The sequence below is a fragment of the Erinaceus europaeus genome, chromosome 20, assembly GCF_950295315.1.
Source record: "Erinaceus europaeus chromosome 20, mEriEur2.1, whole genome shotgun sequence".
Classification (NCBI taxonomy): Eukaryota; Metazoa; Chordata; class Mammalia; order Eulipotyphla; family Erinaceidae; genus Erinaceus; species Erinaceus europaeus.
Window position 1 is genome coordinate 11,780,802 of NC_080181.1, and position 19,974 is coordinate 11,800,775.

The 19,974-nt window shown below is 41.8% G+C and overlaps 1 long non-coding RNA gene across 1 annotated transcript in view; it reads left to right on the top strand.

The window, feature by feature from the left end:
• Nucleotides 1-19,974, top strand: part of LOC132534982 (uncharacterized) — a 185,296-nt gene that overhangs the window by 45,314 nt on the left and 120,008 nt on the right. Inside the window, exon 3 of the long non-coding RNA XR_009546745.1 lies at nucleotides 2,761-2,846. This is a non-coding gene — a long non-coding RNA (uncharacterized LOC132534982). The remainder of the gene's footprint in view (nucleotides 1-2,760; nucleotides 2,847-19,974) is intronic.

The following is a 19,974-nucleotide window of genomic DNA, read 5'->3' on the forward strand; positions in this document are numbered from 1 at the left end:
TCCTACAGATGGGGGCTGGGGTCTTGAACCCAGGTCCTTGTGCATAGTGAAATGCTCACCTCCACCAGGTGCACACAGCCCAGCCCCTCCGTGTTTTTGTACTTTCCCAAGAACAGGAATCCTATTGTATAGTGCCAGGGTTCAGAGAAACAGTGACTCTCTTACATAGTGCGCGTCTCTCCCTTACTGTGCCCAAGTGGCTTCCTTCTCAAGTCTTCCCTAAGCCACCCTGCTCTCACTGTGTCCGCGGCTCTCTAATCTAATGTGCTAAACTTTTTTGAAAATAAGACATACGGGAGTCGGGCAGTAGCGCGGCGGGTTAAGCGCACGTGGCGTAAAGCGCAAGGACTGGCATAAGGATCCCGGTTTGAGCCCCTGGCTCCCCACCTACAGGGGAGTCGCTTCACAGGCGGTGAAGTAGGTCTGCAGGTGTCTGTCTTTCTCTCCCCCTCTCTGTCTCCCCCTCCTCTCTCCATTTCTCTCTGTCCTATCCAACAATGACAACATCAATAACAACAACTACTACTACTACAACAACAACAAAAAAAACAAGGGCAACAAAAGGGGATAAATAAATATTTTTTTAAAAAAAGAAAAGAAGACATAGCTGGAACTATAAAGCATTCCCCTTGGCTGGCATGTGCAAAGGCTTTGTGCAGTCTATAGCACAATCATAATAAGGATATGACAGACATCTGATTTTTTTTTAACTATGTATCTCATGTCTCAGTGCCAGAATCTGGGTCCTAGATATGCTTTTCAATGTGAGTCCTATAATAATAATAATAATAATAATAATAATACACCTCCCTGGATTTATTAACAGTATAGTTAGGAAGGGAGGGGAAAAAAACTGTCATCCTGAACAAACTTACTCCTTTCAAAAAAGTGAAAGAGGTCCCCTTGGCCAGCTGCACACAAAGCAATTTTTGTCTCATCTGTTTGTGTCAAAAGCAGATTTACCTCCAACCTCTCACTCTGTAAATAGTTGAGCTTTTTACATCACTCATGAATGAACAGTTAGTGGGTTTAAGATTATTCCTAAATTACAAAACCAAAAAACAAACCAACAACAACAACAGCAAAAAACCCTACCAGTCAAATAAACCGAGGGCATCTTAGCACATCTGTCGTGTTCTCCCAGACCGTTCAGTGCCTTTGTCCTGTAGCCAGTGTAGCCATACATTTCCCTGTTCAGTTGACACCAGACATTTATTTTGAATGCAGAGTATGTGGTGGGAAAATTTTAAGTAGCAATTTCTATTTTCCCTGTGCCTGAAAAGAGCACGCAAACCATGTTGTTGTGCCAGTCTCCTCCCTCCCTGCTCCTCTCTGGTCATTTCTCCTGGGCAGAGGAGTGTTGAAGCGAGCTGGCCTTGGTGCTGGCAGCCACCTGTGCTGCATGGTTGAGAGGCGCTCTCATCCTGGCGTCTGGTACCCTGGTGGCAGTACCGCAGGTGGGTAGAGCGTAACTTGGCACCAGTGAATGGGTCGTAGAGCGGCGATTGCTAGATGTGCCTTTTTTGTTGCATTGATTGGATCTTTCTCCAAAAACACAAGGCTGCCGAGGAAGAGAGGAAATGGCCCCGGGTGATCAGGGTGGCTGTGTCCTGCTCCATGCTACCTGGGTGAAGGCCAAGGGGTACCCTAGAGTTTGTGATCTCTCTCTCTCCCCTTCCCTCCTCTTTTCCTCTTTCTCCCCAACTCCCTTCCTTTTCTCTTCCATCGCCCTTACTCTCATTTTATTTCTTTCTCTCATATGCATTTCTTCTCTCCCTCTATCTTATACTGTCTCTTTCCTTTCCTTTCCTTTCTGAAAAATTGTTCATTTGAAATGTCTCCGCCCTTTTGGAACAAAGAAAGTCTCCTGAGATCTGAACAGGAAGCAATTATCTGTACAAAAAAAAAAAAAAAATCTCCATTCTAGCTCTCTTGTAGATAGTAGGCCTTCTAACTGTTGCTGTCACCCTGCTGACATCAGCATGGGTTTGGTGTTCAAGGCCACGGCCAGGAAAAGCTCAGATACTTTCCCTCTTGCATGCAAGCAGCTGCACATTGAGTTTGCTTCCATTAGCAAGGGAACAGTGAAGGGAAAGCAAGCCCTGCACTTAAAACATGGTCAAGCGAAAGAACATTGGAAAGGAAGTCAAGAGCCCTGCTGTGATGGAAGGGGACAGGCTCCTGAGTCCTCACAGCCAGATACTTTGCTTCCTTTTCATGGCCCCATCAGTAGAGAGAAATAATGCCTTCAGAATCATTTCAGAATTAAAAAGCTCAAATGCTCTTTCAGTGGTGCTCTGTCCTGCCAGGTAATGATCACCCAGCTTCATCATGCCTCACCCATTCTCAACTTTGTATTGCCTATCTCTTAATCATGCTCAGCAGGCGAGCAGTTTGGGGTAAAACACTGGATTTTGGATATATTCCGAGACTTCACATTCCTGTTTGATTATTTTTCTGGTAAAATCAAGGTCTGTTGGTAGCCAGGGAAATTCCAGGGAAGATCTGAAAGTGACTTATTTGCAAGACCTTTCTAACTTGTAGTTGTGGAAACGAGGTAAATACAATGCTGCCCAGGGTTGTTGTTTTTCTTTTCCTGGGGTTATTTTAATTTCAGTTCTGTTGTTCCTCTTTACTCTCATGCTGGCATCAACTCCAGTTTTGCTTTACAAAAGAATGAGGTAACACAAAGAAACCAACCAAAGATTAAACTTGATCCTTTTGAATCTTGATCCTTTTGCAATAATTTTTGTTTTTCAGATTCAGCTGAATAGTCTGTGGCCCATGGCCTAGCAAGATGGCAGCTGGCTTGAAAAACACAATTTATACGAAGCTGCTTTGCTCAGGTAATGGTGTCCATTTCCTCAAGTTTTGCATTTTTAGTACATGTTTGCATGATTTAATTATGAAGAGTAACTACATTTTAAGCCTGATTAAGAAAAAAAAAAAAGTAGCAACCTGAATTAAATACTCATGACCAAAGAGTACAGCCATCACCATTCAGTTCTGTAGAGCTCAGGGAAAAAAAATAATAAATTCTGGGAGTTATTACATAAACATGCGTCGTTTGACAGTGCCATAGGCAGAACTCATTAGAGAACATTAGGTTGTGTCTTTAAACCTTATGGTTTTCTTAGGTAACTGAATGTTTAACTGTAAGGATTAGATCATTGTCTCTAAAAAGCTCTGAGGTCCTGGAAGATAGGGGTTATAGAAATTGGACTAATACAGCATTGATGATTTTACTGTATAGCCATGTTAGGCAGCTTTCCACATGCATGTCCAGTGACAAAAGTTTGAATTCAGCTGTCACACGTAGGCGCTGTGCCTTCAGTGCTCTTAAAAGACTTGGTGGCACATAAAAATATCTAATAACATAAGTGATACGTTTCCTGATAAATTGCCTTGCCCTGCTCTTGCCTTTGTTTATAAGCGTTCGCTTGTACTTTCCCACTTAATTATTAGTATTGCTATTTAAGAGAGCCCCACAGTCTCACTTAATAAAGTAAGCCAGCATTTCACTGAAAAGAACCCTTATTTTCCTCCTCGACACAAAGAAGGTTCTTGAAGGAGTCCTTTAATGAAGACTTGGGTGGAAAGTCTCTACTACTCAAAAAAACATTCTTCCACTAGGTCAGTAGTAGATCCCCCTCCCCTCCACTGCTCTCTGTTTTTCTGTAACTTAAGCATCTTCTGAGTTCTCTTTTATTTTCTAGAATTGAAACAGCAGTTAGCTTGGAAGCTATAATTACCAACTATTTTAAATAAGTTGTCTCTGTCCTATGATGGGAGATGGAGAGACAGAGACAGACACCCAACCAAAACCCAGCCTTGAGCTCCTTTCCGTGGACTTGGAAGATATCCATTTATGAAGATGTAATGGCACCACTTCTGTAATACTTTGATAAGTCTTCACTTATTGCTAGACAATGTAGTGTTGATACCTTTAAATGAGCATGATCATAACAATTAGCTCTCACCACTTTGGGCCTGGGCCTATATTCCTTTCCATTTTAATAAGACTGAATGTCACACATGTTTCAGCAGTTCTTAACAGTGTTGAAGTGCTCATACCTATGCCTTGCTCAGAGAGGTCAGTGGAAAATGAGATGCTGGGAGCTTATTTTTAAATCTTTTATTTTAAGAAAATGAAAATTAAAAAAAATAAAAACAAAATCAAGCCCATTTTGAGGTGACTAGTTTGGATCCTACATCATCCATATACTACCTTATTTCTTTGGATCTAAATGTCAAGTCATAGAGTCACAACAGAATTCTCCATTTGAACAGTCTTTGTAATAGGCTCCAAGCCCTCATCCCCACATCCCAGTGTTGATGAACTAGGCAGGTAGTACAGACTTTCTGATTGGGACCATCTCTTCCCACTTGTCATATTGTTGGCCTCCCACTTCCACCTTTTACATTATGGATATAATGGTCTGCTTTTTACTCTTCTCTCAGAAAAATTATCAAATTCAGTTGCTGTGTGTGTGTGTGTGTGTGTGTGTGTGTGTGTGTGTGTGTGTGTGTGTGATTAATAGGGTCTCCTAGATTCCTGGGGGCAGGGGGAATGAATCTTTATATGTTGAGGCAAAGGAGATCATTGTTTGAGAGCCACGATCTACTACTAGCAAACGTTGAAAAAGTTTCTTTTTAGACTCTACAAAAAGGATGAAGACTCAACAAAAAGTATTTGTTTTGTTCCCAACATTTAAGAAGGGGGATTATTGTACTTGGCATCATGTGTGTTTGAAATGCTTACAAATAAGACTGCATCTTCAGGAAACTCATAAAAAGGAGCTACCAGTGAAATTTTGTCTTGATTGTTCCATTTTTATATACCGGACATTGGTTTGGAAGGAGAGATATTATCTTGACAAGTAAAATTCTCAGAAAACCTCAGACAGAGACTCATTCCCTGACCAGTTTGGGGGGGGGGAGTAATTATACAATTTCTTTTCCGGATAAGGTTTTATAAAAGATGCCTGAGCTTGCTCTGTGCTGGTTTGGGATCAATAATGATGTTGGGGGAGGGAGTGGGAGGAGTGAAAATACAAAATTCTTGTGAATATGAGTTTACAGTGTAGCATAGCTATAGGTATCCTCCAGAGTCATTTTCATAAATTCCCATGGTAGTTTCTTTCACCTATCATCTGGAATGCAAATATAAGTAGAAAATACCCTTTTCTTACATTTGCAAACACCTTTTATTTTTTAAATAATTTTTTTTATGAGACACAAAGAGAAGCCAGAACACTGCTCAGCTCTAACTTCTGATGGTGCCTGCGAACTGAACCTGGAGTCTCTGTGCTCTTAGGACTACGTTCCAACACCTTCAGCTATCTCCCAGCCTATTTCAAGTATTTAAGAGAATGAACTTTCATTTGGGGTCTCATGTCTCTCTCCTCCCCTCCCTCCCTCCCTCCCTTTGTCCTTCCTGCAGTTTACAAAACTGTCTTTACTCTGGTGATTTGCCACGACACTATCACATTGCCCAGACTGTCTGTCAAGGACTGAATAACTGAGTGTCGCATGATATTGAACAGCAGGGTGGCGGAGTTCCCACTGAAAGCCCCTCTGTATCTGTGGAGTGGGTGAAGAGAAGGGCAGGTCTGTGGGGAGGAGCATAGAAGATGCCGCCGCATTTCTGCGCTTTTAAGATCGGGATGAAATCTTTGCATCTCTGTCAGGAAACACTTGAATGGCAGAATCTGGTGGATGAATGGTGTTAATGTTTTGTTTTCAGACATGTCACACACACCCCCAAACAAGAGAAGACACTGAGGCCTGTTGCCACAAACCCGTAGATCCGAACTTGTGGTGATAGTCCACACAAGCTTGTGTCTATAGGTATGTGTCTGGTAGGCACTCTCACAGACCGTGTGCTTGGCCGGCAAGCCTCTCAGTACGCCTTCTAGTCCTCTCCTCTTCTCCCCCTCGCCCTTTGTTTCCTGTAAGAGTGGTAGGAATGGGGAAAAGAGTGATAGAAATGGAAATAAAAGTGGGGTCATGATGGAGGAAGGGGATCTTTTATTCTGAAATGGATCAGTTTCTCAGTCGTAGGTTGGCCCTCAAGCCCTGTATCTGGTATAACTGCTGTCAGCTACCAAATGAAGAGAAGGAGCTCCCGGGTGAGACAGCAAGAATTGGGATGACTAAGAGCATATAGCTGAGTGATGAGTAAATATATACACACTGCTTGGTTTGTCTTGTTTTCTGGTGACCTAAATGTTTTCTAAATCATTATTATTATTATTATTATTATTATTTGAAAGTGACAGAGACTTGTTTGCAAGGCCCATTTTACTCTAGTTTAGTTTGGGTTGTGCTTCATTGCACTACTTTTTATCCACTGATCCCCAGCTGCAATTCAAGAAATTCTTATCCTTATGAAGAAAATTAGTGAAGGGCGAATGTATTGCCTAGTCTTTATATGTCTTTGTATACCCAAGAATATAAAAGGGAATTTGGGGTGGGGGTCAGGAGCGCCTGGCTAAGCTCACATGTTACCATGTACAAGGACTTGGGGTTGAGCCCCCACTCCCCACTTGCTGGGGGGAAAGCTTCACAAGCAGTGAAGCAAGTGCTGCAGATGTCTGTCTCTCTTCTCTATCTCCCTCTTCCCTCTGAATTTCTCCATATCCTGTACAAGGGGAGAAAAGGGGAGGGGATGGCCACCAAGAGCAGTGGGTTTGTTGTATAGACATCAAACCAGAGCAATAACCCTGGTGGCAATTAAAAATAAATAAGTGGGGGTCAGGCAGTAGCGTAGCAGGTTAAGCGCACCTGGTGCAAAGCGCAAGGACCGGCATAAGGATCCCAGTTTGAGCCACCAGCCCCCCACCTGTAGGGGAGGTTGCTTCATAAGTGGTGAAGCAGGTCTGCAGGTGTCTATATTTCTCTCCCCTCTCTCTCTGTCTTCCCCTCCTCTCTCCATTCCTCTCTGTCCTATCCAACAACAAACGACATCAACAACAATAATAACCACAACAAGGCTACAACAACAAGGGCAACAAAAGGGGGGGGGGAATGGCCTCCAGGAACAGTGGATTCATAGTGCAGGCACTGAGCCCCAGCAATAACCCTGGAGGCAAATAAATAAATAAATAAAAGAATTTAAAAAGACAAAAAATTGTGTATTAGGTCCAACTTAATATTTGGCCAAAGTTGTTTTATAAGTCTTCTTCGCCATGTTTACAAGACTGGAATGAAAATAATTTTATCCTTTTGCCTCTTAAAAAGTCACTGTTGTGCCAGGCGTGGAAAGCCAAACTGATTACAGATCAAAGCAAAACTGGTATATTTGCCTTACTTCAACAATGTGAGCTGAAGAGTCTGTAAACAGAACCCAGGGTGAAAAGTTGATCAGATATGGATCATAAGCTTGTGCACCCACTTTTTGTGTGCGCGTGTGCATAAGTATCCTCTTATAGCAAAAAGTCAAAAGTTTCAGGTAAAGTCAAAATCAAATAGAAATTCAAATAGATGTATTTTATGTCATTAAATGTTGTCTCCTCTGAAAAGCTATAGGGATAGGTAGAATTCTTTCTCCCACCTAATATGTAAAAAGGATTCCTTTACTGGGATTTGCAAGGCCAGGGTGCAGATGACATACAGATACTTGATGGGAGAAGAAGGCACTGTGGACACTGCACTTCCTTTGCATTTCTCGTGCACAGTCTATAGACCTCTGTCTCCAGTTTGCCCAGAAATTCTTGCTTCATTGTGGACTGATGGGACATTACCTCCAGAGGGGAAAGACTGCCCTCATTGGAGTATATCACACATTCAAGGCATCTGTCCACCCACTAAATCGAAAATTTACCTAACTAGTTTTACATTCCTCTTTGAAGTGGGTTGGCTTAGTATAGCAAGCTAAACTCCTGTCTTTCCTGAATAAAGGCAGAAATCACAGAGCTCAGTGCATCATCCCTTTGGCCTGCTATCAAATGTTCAACTCATAGGTCACTGGAATCCATGAGTCCAGGGAGGACCAAGTTGCCTATATTCCCTTTTCAGCAACAGTCTTAAGAATTGTTTTTTTCCAAGACATTTTCTTGGGAGAGAATAATGATTTATGACAGCTGTCACCTGAGTATTAATTAATTTATTAATTTATTTATTTATTGGATAGAGACACAGAAATCAAGAGAGAAGACGGTAATAGGGAGAGAGACAAGAGTAGGGATAGGTAGTAAATGGTTATGCAAAGAGACTGTCATGCCTGTGGCTCCAAAGTCTCAGGTCCAGTCTCCCAGCACCACCATAAGCCAGAACTGAGCAGTGCTCTGGTTAAAAAAAAAAAAAAAAAGGGAGAGACCCCTGCAACACTGCTTCACCACTTGCAAAGCTTTCCTTCTGCGGGTGGGGACCTGGAGCTCGAACCTAAGTCCTTGCACATTATAACGTGAGCTCAACCAGGTGTGTCACCATTCAGCCCCAACACGAGCAGTTTCTTATGTCACTATGAGCAGTACCTGTGTACCACTCCCATCACCAGCTGACGCCCTTCCTCTGCCACCCTGCACTGGGTCCCAGCACCCCATGAACCCCATCCTGGTTCCACCTTTCAGAGTCCTGGACTCTGCTACAGTAAGCCACATCTAGTCTAAGCTGTTTTTGTTTGTTTGTTTTTGTTTTTACAGGGTGTCTTTCAGACCCATTTACCTTAAGGGGGAAAAAAAAGATTATGCAGAATAGCCAGCCTCTTCTAGTTTCCTCTAAACTGAAGAAACAATATTGATTCACCTGACTACAAAAATATTCTAGTGGATAGCCAAAGCTCCTGGACACTGGCCAGGAGAAACAGGATATTAAAGACTTCACATGGTGATGAAATTCAGTATTTTTCCATTCTTCCATGTTCGTGAATGAACGGTTCTGTAGATATTAAGTATTCCTTTGGACTCCCTCCGAGTTAACCAAATATCCTACAGGAAGTTGTAGAAAGTGAAATGATGTAAGGGTTTCCCAGAAAACTAAAAATAAGTTTCAGTAGTCATCATTGCACAAAAGGTATAGAGAGAACGGGTATGAACCAAACCAGTTTTGTTAAAATTCTCAAATCACGGCTGCCAGTATGTATTTACTAACCTCTGACACCAGGGTCTAGTTTAGATTTGTTTCTTGTTTGTTTTACAAACAAGAGCTTAGCTCTGTTTTTTTGTTTGTTTGTTTGTTTGTTTTTAATAAAGTACTACTCAGCTTTGGTTTATGATGAGGCAAGAAACTGAACCTGGGACTGTGGAGCCTTAGGCATGAGAGCCTTTTTCCATAACCACTGTGCTATCTCCCCTGCTAGATTTGTTTCTTTAAGCTGGGGAAAAAATTCAGTAATTGTATTTGACAAAATAACTTAATCATCTCTGAATTTGAGAGGACTAATATTTAGCTGTGAAAGAGTATCTTGTTTAGATTTTCAGAATTAATAGGTGAAGGGGCCAGGGAGTGGCTCACCCAGCAGAGCACACAAGTCACTATGAGAGAAGCTCTGGGTTCAAGTTATCAGTCCCCACCTTCAGGGGGAGGCTGCACAAGTGGAGTAGTGCTTTAGGTGTTGCTCTCTTTCTCCCTCTGTTTCTCAGTCTCTATAAAAAATAAAGAAGAAGGAAGGAAGGAAGGAAGGAAGGAAGGAAGGAAGGAAGGAAGGAAGGAAGGAAGGAAGGGAGGGAGGGAGGGAGGGAGGGAGGGAGGAAGGGAGGAAGGGGGCCAGGAGGTGGAGCACCTGTTTAAGCACACACATTAAAGTGCATAAGGTAGAGCCAGGCGGTAGCCCAGTCCATTAAGTGCACATGGCGTGAAGTGCAAGGACCTGAGTAAGGATCCTGGTTCGATCCCCTGGCTCCGCACCAGCGGGGGGGGGGAGGGTGTCACTTCACAAGTTGTGAAGCAGAGGTCTGCAGGTATCTATTTCCCTCTCTGTCTTCTCCTCCTATTTCTCTCTGTTTTGTCCAGTGACAACAATAACAATAAATACAACAACAAGGGCAACAAAAAAGGAACAAAATGGCCTCCAGGTGCAGTGGATTTGTAGTGCAGGCACTGAGCCCCAACAATAACACTGGAGGCAAAAAAAAAAAAAAGTACAAAAGGATCCAGTTTTAAGCCCCTGGTCCGGCGCACCTGCAGGGGGAAAGCTTCACAAATGGTGAAGCAGGTCTGCATGTGTCTCTCTGTCTCTCTTCCTCTCTATCTTCTCCTCCCCTCTCAATTTCTATTCAATGACAGATAAATACATTTTTAAAAAAAGATATTTCAATATGTTGACCAAGTCATTACCCCCAGTATTTTTTCAGTCTTCTGGATCCTTGTCTGCTACGATAGTTAATCTCATCAAATGTGCCCTCATCTCTATAACGGAGATTTTAAAAGCTATTCATTCATATAATAATGCTGAAATTTTACAGAAGTCAATATGAATGACTTCAAAGATTTACTAATCTCCAAAATAATGCTTAATAAAGTGAGGCCTAGAGTATAGACATTTGGATTTTCACTTGGCATACCATGTGGCCAGAAAAATGGTAAGATTCAGCTGCTGTCACTCAATCAACCTTCATGAATGCTGACTCTGTGTTTCGTACTCAACTACAGGGTGGGGAGACCTAGCTGACTTAAAAAAAAAAAACAGGTCAAGAGCTTCTTTGTAGAACTGTATGTCAGCCATACCATTTTAAATGAATCACATGTTTTAGCCAAAACATTTGCCCAGCTATGAGATTCTCAATCAAATGCAGAGGTGTTAAATGGGAAACCCTACACCCCCTGGGCCTCAGATACTGATAGCATTATTTGAAGAGAATCTGCCCATTCATCTGGGCAGTTGCTCCTGGTAGCATTTAAGACCTCAGTGTTCAATAGACTGAGAGTCTGTAACACATGTTCAGAAAACCTTTGGAATATACTTTTTTTTTTAATTTAGAGTACAACAGATTTTCTTTAGAGAAATAGAACTACTGTTCTCCTGTAAATGCTACTTATTTTATTTTTCCTCTTTTCAATAAGAATTTTATGACATCATTCCATATCATAATTGCATGTTGTTATTACATGCCTACAAATATTTACACTAATTATGTAATGAGCCATAATTGCACTAATACATGATAATGGGCCAAAATCAGTGTAAATAAACAAGAAAATTCACACAATCAAAGGCACAGGGTACTGTAAACCATTAGTGTTCTAAGAGCAACATCTTCTTTGCCACTGACCTCCAGAAGAAGACTGTCGATGGGGAAAGAAGTTGTTTTTTCATTTCCAAACACCTAAAAGCTGTGTGAGCTACATATCTAAGTGAGTAAACTGGCGTTCTCGCACATCAAAACCTCTCTTACTTGCCCCTCCACTGCCTTGTTTTCCATCCATAAGTTACATCCTGTTTACAAATCAAGTAAATGGAATGAATATAATATACTAAGCATATTTTCTGTTGCTGTCAAGCAACTGTTACATCTTATGAGTGAGTATCTAGAGGCAGAGGATTCACAGTGCTTCCCTGAGTTTCTCTGTGAAATTTAGGACTTACAGCAAACTTGCCAGGTGAAATTGAACCACTCTGTGACTGTCTCTCTGGGATTTGGGTAGTATGTCCACCTAACTTTGGGGCTATAGTGTAAGTGAAAGAATGAGGGAAGGGGCTTGATATAAAAAGAAACGTAAAAACCTTTGGCCCTGCACTTAATTTTAGATTTGATTACACTTCCACTTTATCCATTTATATGTTCTGTCTTCTTTTAAATTTTTGATCTTTTTACCTTTTTCAAAACGTATTTATTAGATAGAGACAGCCAGAAACTGAGAGAGAAGGGGGAGATAGGGAGAAAGAGAGATACCTGTAGCCCTGCTACACCACTTACAAAGCTTTCCCCTTGTAGCTAGGGACCAGGGCCTTGAACCTGGGTCCTTCCATATCATAACATGTGCACTCAACCAGGTGCACCACCACACAGTTTCTTTCTTTCTTTCTTTCTTCCTTTCTTTCCTTCTTTCCTTCCTTCCTTCCTTTTTCTGCCTCCAGGGCTATCACTGCTCCTGGAGGCCATTTTCCCACTTTTGTTGCCCTTGTTGTTATTGTTGTTTTGCTGCTGTTATTGTTGGATAGGACAGAGAAAATCAAAAAAGGAGGGGAAAACAGAAGGAGAGAGAAAGATAAGACACCTACAGACCTGCTTCACTGCTTGTGAAGTGACCCCCCCCCCCCCCCCCCCCGTAGGTGGGGAGCCGGGCGCTCTAACCAGGATCCTTATACTGGTCCTTGTGCTTTGTACTATGTGCCCTTAACCTGGTGTGCTACCACCTGCCCTGCCTCACACAGTCCCTTTGTTCAGCAAGTAACTTTTTTATCCCCATTCTGTGCCAATACTAGGCATGTCAATGGTAATAGTTATAAATATGAGTAGCACAGACTTATATCCAAGTAGCCCAAGGTCTACTGAAGGATAGACAGACAGATTACAGTGCAGTGTTCTTCGGGTTATATTAGTTATATATATATTATGAGATAATCATAGGAAGACTTAAGTCCTTCTCTAGGTCAGTGAGGGTGCATGAAGAAGCATTGAGTCTACGGCACTTGGCTCCATCTTTTGAACACTATTGGTACCACAGTTATCACCAAATGTTATATATTCTGGGTGCTCAGATACCACTCCATGTCTGTATGTCTAGGCTCAGCTCCTTTAAGGAGCAGCCATTATCAGGTAAAACCAGACTCCAGACAAGCAATGAAGAGAGATTGCCATAGTTGGATCACAAATAAATCTTCCTGGGAAATTATAAAGCAAACCAAATATGAGTTCACACAGAGATGGGAAGTCACCAGGCTCTTGAGGGCCATTCTGTTTCTCCACCATCTAACTGGGGATAAAGTGAAAGCCTAGTTTAAAAATGCAAACAGGGAAATTTATATTTCTATATAAAGAAAGAATAATAGTATCACATTTTTATACATCACTAAACTATTGGCAACATCGTGTATGAAAAAGTACTGAAAACAGCTAACCCTGGAAAGAGTCGTGAATCGTGATAAAATGATAAATACTGTTGAGTGAATGTTCCACATAGCTTCTATATTGTTCTTTCTTTCTTTCTTTCTTTCTTTTAATTTCTTTATTGGGGAATTAATGTTTTACATTCAACAGTAAATACAATAGTTTGTACATGCATAACATTTCCCAGTTTTCCACATAACCATACAACCCCCACTAGGTCCTCTGTCATCCTATATTGTTTATCTCCACTTTATTCAGAATCTTGCTTTGAAAAATATATTTCCACTGTTTTTGCTTGATCTATTTTCCCTTATTTATTTTGATACCCCAGTTTTTCAGCTTCCCCCCTCAAAAGAAAAAAAAGCTTTGTTTGATAATCCTTTTTTTTTCAGTTGTCCAAATTTAAATATTGGTCTACTTGTGCATTTTCTCTACTCACAGACCCTTTGGTGTGTGGCCTCATGAATGACCCACATAGGTGACAACAGCATGAACAACAAAATTAAGACTAACTTGCCATTTCATTGCTTAAGAAATAGTAGCTTTCCAGCCATTGTGACTGCATGTTCCCAGGTTGAGGTAGTAGGTTGTATAGTTTAGAATTACATCAAGGGAGATAACTGTACAGCCTCCTAGCTTTCCTTGGGTCGTGCACAGAGCAACATGTCGAGAATGACCATGATTTCTCCAGGGTGTTTCCCCCTAGGAAAACCTATGAAAGGTAAGATTGGACATAGTTATTTTACTGGTATTTTAGAATGTAGGGTTTGTTTAACTTTTATACCCATGCTGTATTTTCATATTCTGGTTTTGTTTTATTAAAAAGAGAGATAGAGAGACTTTGAGAGATTCAGTATATGAGTCTCCTACCGCCACAGTAATACTGTAGAATGATGTAACCCTCCCCCCACCATGACATTTAGCAGTAGACATCTGTTCAGCTCATGAGTCTGTGGGTCAGGGATTTACACTGAGCAGTTTTCCCTGTCTTGCCTGGTCTCATTCATTCTGGCAGTCAACCATAGGTTGTGTTCACCGGTATGACTGGGGTAGCTCAGTTCTGTTTCATGTGCCAATGTCCTGCAATAGGCTAGTCTTAGAACATTCTGGTGGTAAAGGCAGATAAACAAGAATGAGACCTACCAAATGGTTTGTCGTTTGAAAGCTTTTGTCTTCATTATGTTTGTCAATACCTCATTGGTTAAAGGAAGTCGCATGGCCAAGTTTATTGCTTATGTGGAAGGCCTTAGAAGTTTTCCTGGCAAATTGCATGATCTTGAGAAGGCCTAAGAAATCAAAGCCTTCTTTGCAATCACACTGCACTCTCCTAGGTTCCATCACATTGCAAGTAAGTAGAGACCTTTTATCCTAGTACATCCCCAGCAGTATGTAAGCATCATGTTTGTGAGCTCACACCTTGGATTTTAGGCTAACCTGGTCATTGTCTACATGCTACCTGTATCCCTATCAATGGGATGTTTTCTAAACTTCCATGGAAAAATGTTCAGAGACTGCAATGGTAATAACATGGGTATTGCTTATATCATATAGGACTTGATCCTTTCCTAATGATAACCCAGGTCATAAGTAATGAACATTTTGTATATCTTCAACTGAACTTACACAGTCTACAAAAAGTATGTGAACAGCAAACCAGCACGAAAATCCAAGTCTGTTGACTAAGTTGGATTGGCTTCAAACCCAGACAGTTTTCAATAGGAAATGCAGGTATCAGAGGGGACTTACTTCACCCACTACATTAGCCTCTGGCATTTTAACATACGATGTGTGTAAAAGATAGTGGGTTTTGAAACCATTAGCTGTAGCCTTCTTGCTCTAAGTTGCCTTAAGAAAAAGAAGAGAGTTCCCTGGCACCCTATTGATTCACGGTGAGATATTTTCATGATGAATCATAGTGTAATCACTGTTACATTGCTATAGGTCAGGGTAAATCAGCCACAGCTTGATAATGAAGCATAAAGTTTCAGGATTTGTTTCTGGCCACCCTGAAAGTCTGCCGAAAGAGGAATAAGACTTTTTTTTTTTTTGGTGGTCATCCTTGTTTAGTTCATCTATCCATTCTTTTAAAAAAATATTATTTACTTACTCACTTATTATTGGATAGAGAGAGAGATTGAGGTGGGTGGGGAAACTAGAGAGAGGAGAAGACAGAAAGACACTTGCAACCCTGCTTAACCACTCATGAAGCATTACCCCCCTGCAGGTGGGGACCAGTGGTTTGAACCTGGGTCATTATGCACTGTAGTGTGTGCACTTAACCAGGTGCGCCACTACCTGCCCCCATCCATTCTTTAGAAGGGCTAGTGGCCATGCTCTAGAAGATGCTGCCATTATGTTGTCATATTTCCATGAATTTTACATGAAACTCAGCCATGTTACCTGTGTCTGTGCTAGATAAGAGTTTGTCTCTTAAGCATTTGTAACTACTTGGCATAGAAGGACGTATTTTTAAAGATTTTTTAAAAATTAATTATTTTTATTTATTTATTGGATAGAGATAGCCAGAAATTGAGAGAGAAGAGGTGATAGAGAAGGGAGAGAAACACCTGTAGCACTGCTTCACCACTTGTGAAGCTTTCCCCCTGCAGGTGGGGACTGGGGACTCAAACCTGGGTCCTTGTGCATTGCAGCATGTGTACCCGACCAGGTGCGTCACTACCCAGCCCCAGAAGGACGTATTTATTACTGTTCATATGTTTATAAGGTTTCTATTAATTGAATTATCTTCCTGTCCAAGACAGTAAGTTCTTCTCTTTTTTAGTGGTGTAAGCTTGAGTGAACTCCCACAGCCAAGATCCCAAGGGTAAAGTGGTATTTGGAGTCCTGCTGCTGAAAACAAAATAATTCTCATATTATTCAGCCCCACTGCCTTAGGAATAATGCTGTATCTACCAGAGTTTAAATAATTCCGGGTTTGCTTTTAGAATGGCTGTATGTTGAGGAGGCCATAGTGGATTTTATTCCCAGTAACCTATAGTCAGACAAAAGTTTGGGGAATTCAATGAAAAGCAATATTGAATATGCTTTAGACGCATCTTAGTGTTAGTTCCAGCTGTAGTGGAGGGGGTGTTCTTTAAAATAATTCAGTCCTTTCATCTTTGGTGATTATATGTTCTTTTCTTGCAGAGAAACTTCTCTCTGAAATTATATAATTTGTAGTCATCCTAAACCCAAGAAATCCTAAATATACCATTAATACAAATAACCACTATAGTTTCTGTTAATAAATACTGGGACTTACAGGGGGTTTGCAGCATGCTACATTTCAACAAAACACCTTCAAGGAATTATAATGTCTACCTGGGTAGTATAAATGTCGTTTTAGTTTCAGAATCTTGTTTGATCTGCTGTCTTCTAGCACAGTGATAAACTTCAGAACATAAATGTGTTGCTGGTTTCTTAACTTTCTCCATCAATCAAAGGCATATTTTAGTGACAAAAATGAACAAGACTCTAGCCTGCTAGCATGGTGAATTTATAAGCTTTCTGCAAGACAGGTGATTGGGTTTTTGTTTAGTTTTGTTTTGTTTTGTGATTTCCGGGCATCAGGGCCTTTTCAACTCAGTTTATTGGTAAAGACATTTAATTAGTTTGAGATTATGTAATTGGCCCCCTTGTACTGGGGAAGTATGCATTTCTAAAGACATTCTTATAAAGACAAGCACAACCCTTCTCAAAGTTGAATTTGGCTCATTACCTTCTCCCAGGTTATTGAAGACCCCAGGAGTAAATCAGGTTTTGTTAATTCAGTATTTGTATTTTCTAAGTACTTAGTGAGAGCTTTGACTGTGAAGAGTAATGCCCTCTCTCGCTGCTATTCCCATCCACTGTACACTTTTCTTTTCATTTCTTGCTTTCCGTGTCCTAGCCCCACTGAAAGACCTATTCTTCTATTCCAACAGTGGTACTTTCAAGTTCTATCAAAAGCTTCCCTTAAATAGTGTTCAATAAACTTTAATGAATCTTCTGGGATCTTGTTAAAATGCAGATTCTGATTCAGTAAGTCTGGATGGGGCTTGTAATTCTGTATTTCTAACCATCTTTCAAGGAGGCTGATGCTGTCAGTGTGTGCAGCACACTCTTGGGTTGCCAGGTTCTCTGTAACCTAATGCACCTCAGTTTTAGGATGGTCAGAGAGGGGAGAGAGAGGGGTGGGGAAAGGGATGGAGGGAGAGAGAGAGAGGGAGGGAGAGAAAGAGAGAGAGAGACAGAGAGAGAGAGAGAGACAGAGACAGAGAGAGAACACCACAGCACAAAAGCTTCCTTCAATATTAGAGGGCCAAGCTTAAACCGAGATCGTGAGCATGGCAAAGCAGTACACTATCCAAGTGAGCTATTTTACTAGACTTCCTCTCTGTTCATTCTTGTTTTCTCCCCCTCTATCATAAAGTAAATAAATCTTAAAGTATTTTTTGAATACAGGTTCTCATCTTTAGATAAGTAAAGTTCTGTATATGGCAGTGTAGTAGCAGTACATAGTACTACTTTTTATTTTTTAATAGTACTTTAACAATGATTAACAAGATTGTTAGATAACAGGTACGATTCCAAACAGTTCCCAACACGAGTTCCTTGTCCTACCCCCTTCATTGAGAACTTCCTTATTCTTTTTTTCTGCTATAAATTGTTTATTTGTTTTTTTATTTTACAAATTACATGTCAACAGGGGTTTAAATCCACACCATTCACACCACCAGAGTTCTGAATCTTCAGTCTCCCCACTGCAATCCACCACAGTTCCCCTGAGGTTGTAGACATGGGCCAACCATCTTCTCTACAACTGTCTGTCTGCATTTACACATAATTGCCCCCCTTTTCTTCGTGATCCAATGCTCTCTTCCCCTCTAAGCCACTCATGATAGCATTACTACCTCCATATATCCCTCACCTTTTCCTTCTCTCTCTCTCAGTCTTGATGGAGCTGGAGTTCCAAGCCCTCTTACCTTCCTCCTATCACTTCTCCCTCTATCACTGGATTAAGTATGGATCAAGGTTGTTTTGGGGGTGCAGAAGGTAGGAGTTCTGACTTCTGTAATTGCTTCTCTGCTGGACATGGGCATTAGCAGGAGGATCCATACCCCAGCCTGTTTCTATCTCTCCCTATTGGGCCAGAGCAATGGAGAGGCGAGGTTCCAGGACACACTGGTGAGGTCATCTGCCCAGGGAAGTCAGGATGGAATCATGGTAGCATCTGTAACTTGAGGTCTGGGAGGTGGCAGGACAAAAGTTGAGACAAAAGGGCTAGTGAAAAGGAATCAAAAGGTAGGATTAGAGCAGATGAAATTAGGGATCTTAGGGCAGAAGAAAGCTAAGAAGTCCATTTTAGGCATGTTCCTGGGGGCACTCAACTATGATAGCTTTGCTTGAGTTTGATAGCTAGCCTGAAGTTGGATCAGAATACTGAGAGAATGTTGTCAGAGTAGAGAAAAGGGCTAGAAAGTTAGATTAGGGCAGAGAGTAGCTCCCATTCTTGAAAAAAAAAAATGTCCGGATAAAATTAACTATTTACCTCCATCTACCTGACCCAGGGCATATATGCAAATATATATTTATATTTGGCACCAGAGCCTGTGTAACCTCGGAGTCCCTATTGGTCTGAGCTCACAGCTTATGGTCACAGGTGGGAACATTGCAGGCTGCACTCATTTCAGGACCAGTCTTCCTCGAGTGACAGGGCAGGATAACCCCGTCTCCCTTCAGACACTGGGGCTGCTTTATGGTGAAGGCAAGGTCCTGGGAGATCCCACAAGATGCTGTTCTGTTCTGGAGAAACTTCCTTATTCTTTATCCTTCTGGGAGTATGTACCAAAAAAGTTTATTAATTTTTTCTTAGTAATTTAATAAATATTAACAAGATTATAAGATAACAGGGGTACAATTCCACACAGTTCCCACCACCAGAGTTCTGTGTCCCACCTGTTGGAAACTTCCTTACTCATTATCCCTTTGGGAGTATGGGCCAAAATTCTTTTTTTTTTTTTCCTGCCTCCAGGGTTATCACTGGAGCTCAATGCCTGCGCTACTACGGATCCACTGCTCCTGGAGGCTACTTTTTTTTGTTTGCTTATTTGATTGATTTTTTTGGATAGGACAGAGAGAAATTAGGAGGGGAGGAGAAGATACGGAGGGAGAAAGATAGACACTTGCAGACCAGCTTCACCACTTGTGAAGTGACCCTGCAGATGGGGAACCAGAGGCTCAAACCGGGATCCTTGCATGGGTCCTTATGCTTCGTTTCACCCAGTGCGCCACTGTCTGGCCTCCTGGACCAAAATTCTTTATGGGGTGTAGAAGGTGGATCGTCTGGCTTCTGTAGTTGCTTCTCCACTGGATATGTTGTGCATGTTGGAAGGTCAATCCATACCGCCAGCCTGTTTCTTTTTTTTTTTTCTCCCCTCCAGGGTTATTGCTGGGCTCGGTGCCTGCACCATGAATCCACCGCTCCTGGAGGCCATTTTCCCCCCTTTTGTTGCCCTTGTTGTAGCTTCCTTGTGGTTATTATTATTGCCCTTGTTGACGCAATTCGTTGTTGGATAGGACAGAGAGAAATGGAGAGAGGAGGGGAAGACAGAGAGGGGGAGAGAAAGATAGACACCTGCAGACCTGCTTCACTGCCTGTGAAGCGACTCCCCTGCAGGTGGGGAGCCGGGGGCTCGAACCCGGATCCTTACTCCGGTCCCTGCGCTTTGCGCCACGTGCGCTTAACCCGCTGCGCCACCGCCCGACCCCCCGCCAGCCTGTTTCTATCTTTCCCTAGTGAGGCAGGGCTCTGGAGAGGTGAGACTTCAGGACATCTGCCCAGGGAAGTCAGGATGGTGTCATGGTAGCACCTGCAACTTGGTGGCAGAAAGGTTACGTAAGATACAAAGCAGGCCAAATTATTTAGTAAACAGGATACCAAAAGTAGGGCTAGAGCAGATGAAATTAGGGGTCTTCAGGTGGGAAGATGCAAGGAGTCTGT